This window comes from Capsella rubella, unplaced genomic scaffold, assembly GCF_000375325.1.
Source record: "Capsella rubella cultivar Monte Gargano unplaced genomic scaffold, Caprub1_0 scaffold_1, whole genome shotgun sequence".
In the NCBI taxonomy this organism is placed as follows: domain Eukaryota; kingdom Viridiplantae; phylum Streptophyta; class Magnoliopsida; order Brassicales; family Brassicaceae; genus Capsella; species Capsella rubella.
The window spans coordinates 18,121,599-18,124,945 of NW_006238923.1; positions in this window are offsets into that span (position 1 = coordinate 18,121,599).

Here is a 3,347-nt window from a genome sequence, read left to right on the forward strand (position 1 = left end):
GAAGATTTGTTGTCAATGCAAAGCACTTGCATGTACGACTCTATATATATAGGATCGGAGCATATTCATAATACATATAAATCCAGGCATAACTACCAATATGAGTTTTGTAGTGCGCTGGACATGAGTTCCAATGATTGGTTTTATATCCTATTATATAATGTTTTACGTCATGGACGGTCTACGAAAACGTTGATGATATGTATATATAACGACATGAGTGATTGTTAGTAGCTACCCATTTTTATCAGTTTATAAATATAGGTGATGGTTATATAATAATTAGTAACATGGAATCAAGAATTCGAGTTTCTCGATCAAGGTCACCGCAAATCGACATGATTAAATTACCTAAACAAACAAAAACAAAACATCATATATGATTGATCAATGATCATATATTTCGGGAAATTTTAATATTTGAGGTTTGGTGGACCTAAATATAAACAGAGAGAGAGATAGTGTGAGGCTGTGAGCTGTGACCAACGTGGAACAGACCTGGATCATATTGCTAGCGACCAATGATCTTCCATGTGATATGGTGTGATTTTGAAGACACTTTCACTGACTTTTCATTCTAAATTTATCCCTAATTCTATGTGGTAATAGCATGCATTAAACTATATGTTTATGTTCATTATTGCACAAAAAAGAAATTTTGCGAAAACAATATCTACAACAAACCTATATATGTTAATGAAATGGACAATGTAATGGCTAAATTTTTTATTATATGAACTTAGTTTATTTAGTAGAACTTAATCAAACTTAAAAGTCAAACCTAAACTTAGTTTACAAAATGGGTTGCGATTAGGTGGCCGCTAAGTTGGAGTTAAACAAGTCTTGAAATTTTTATAATAAGTTTGATTCCGTTGTCTTGCCTTCATGAACAAGAATATTTCCCAATTAGGAGTTGTTGACTAATTTATTATTTATTACTCGTCTTTGATTTACTGCTTATCCCTAGAGTAAGTTACAAGTTTTACATATTAATTAAATATATATTTACTGAACAACATTTTCGTTTCGATAAGCAATGTACCATCTTTACACACAGCCACAGATTCTTTTCGCTAAGCAATAAGCCATAACATTTTAAATTATCTACTGAATAGAACATTGTGTCGTATCAATGAAATAAGAAGGAAAAAGAAAACAAATATCTAAATCAGTAAACTACCTTATTATCTCTTTAGGTGTTTGAGCAAAATTAAAATGATAGTTATATCCAAAAATAACTAAATATCAAATAATTATGATACTACAAATAATACCAAGTACGTATAATCGTTAAAAAACTACACATGCAATAATATCAAGTACGTATAATTGTCAACGTTTGAAACTGTACTTATTTTGTTTGTTTTCAGTCGTACTTAATAGAGTCCGCCTTTAGCCGTATTTAATAGAGTGGTGCCTTCAGTCTAGCTTAGACTCCTCCGTCCGAAGTCTTATACCTGCTTTCACCCAACGCTTTATTCGATCACTCTAAGTTAAGGGATGCTTTAATCCATTTTACAATGGTTAAAACTAATTTTTTGTGATATTTCTATTAAAATTAATTTGACGTACCGTTTTTCTAAATCACTTATAATGTATCTTACATGTTGTTTTCATTGACGGACCATTTTTCTAAGTGTGATTGTAAATAAAAATATTAGTATGAAAAAAAAAATATCGCAAAATTAGATTGGATATTGTTTTGGGTTTAGTTTTTCTTTTAGTTTGAAGCTTTTTATTAATCAAGTTATCAAAAACAATTTCATATTTTTTGAATTTATTTAATGTTTTCCAAATTTTTTACTCGTCTTTGATTTAGTGCTTACCCTCAAAGTGACAAGATTAACGTATTAAACATTGTACTGAATAACATATATTTTTCAATAAGCAATGTACAATACTACAATCTTATGATCAAAATATAGAGCTTTTACCTGAATAATTTATCGGCTATAGAGAAGTGCATACGCATAAGATAAGAGTTATTCTAAAACCCAAAAAAGGAAAATGGGTATGAGAGTGAGGCTCATATACTAATATGAATGACCCAAACTCAAAAAGCAGCATTATGTAATTATAAAAACTTTAAGAAGCAAACGAATAATAAAATCTAAACAAAAACTATGAAAAAGTTATATCTCATGTTAAATTGGAAAACATTGAAAACTAGCTTACCAGTGTGTTACGTGTTATGTATGAGAAAAATGTCAACAGTCGTTGCCGATACTGCTCATGCGTGCGGACACAAAAAGCCCGATTTGATCTTAAACAACCTAAAATTAGATGGACTTAGGCCCAATACATCATGTGTAGTTATTTATAATTTGACTTATACAGAGGCTGGCATATTCTAATAAGGTTTCTATCGAGCCTCTCGGTCTCTCTACAACGATGCATGTATAGCATCGGTCAAGACTTTATTGAGCATCGTTAAGCTCTTGGATTTGGAGGTAAATTTGTTAGGTGATTGACCGAAAGAAACTATGAATCAAAATGGACCAAGATTGCGACTGGATATCTAAAATTCAATTATAGAATGTATAAACATATATGTACACATCAATATCTTATAAAAGCTTACATTTAGGTAATTCATCATGTGTATATGAGAGAAAGTTCAATACAATTTCTCAATAATGTTTTCTTACCTCTTAGCGTGATGCAACAATATCTCTTTTAGTTTTGAATACTTTTTTCACTAACTTTAGTAATTTTCAACTATATATCTGCAATCTGCTCTAGCTAATGTTCAGAGCTTGACCACATGCAAGAGACCAGAGAATTAAAGCACAAAAATCTCTTCTTCTTCTTTCTTTGTTATATATAATTTTATCTCGAAAAAATAATTAAGTATCTGTGCTTTCTTCATGTCGCAACATGTTAAGCTAGTCTGGGTCCATTACCATTATTCTAGTGTTTATGGCAATATAACTGAAACCTCAAATTTGATTCTTCAACTCATGACATATAACCAAAGTTGGTTCTAGGAATATAGTAGATAACATTTAATGCTTTTCAAATTATTATTATTTAATGTCGACCCAACTCTATATATCTTCTAAAAGTTACTTAAGATTGAACTTATTTTCAAACGGTAATTGTAAAAAAGAAAATCATAACTAAAATTTGATGTCCCTTTATTATGTAATAGTCAATATTTTCGAATGTTATGTTATGCATTTGCTAATGTCACTACAAGTATACGATACAGATAAAGTTTACGTATCAGTTTTAACTTTAGTTTAACGACAAAGGCATAACAATGTACGTGGGTGTGGGCTATAATGTAGAAGAAGAGTTTAGTAAAGCTTATCCTTAAACCTAATCTATCTCTCTCTCTCTCTCTC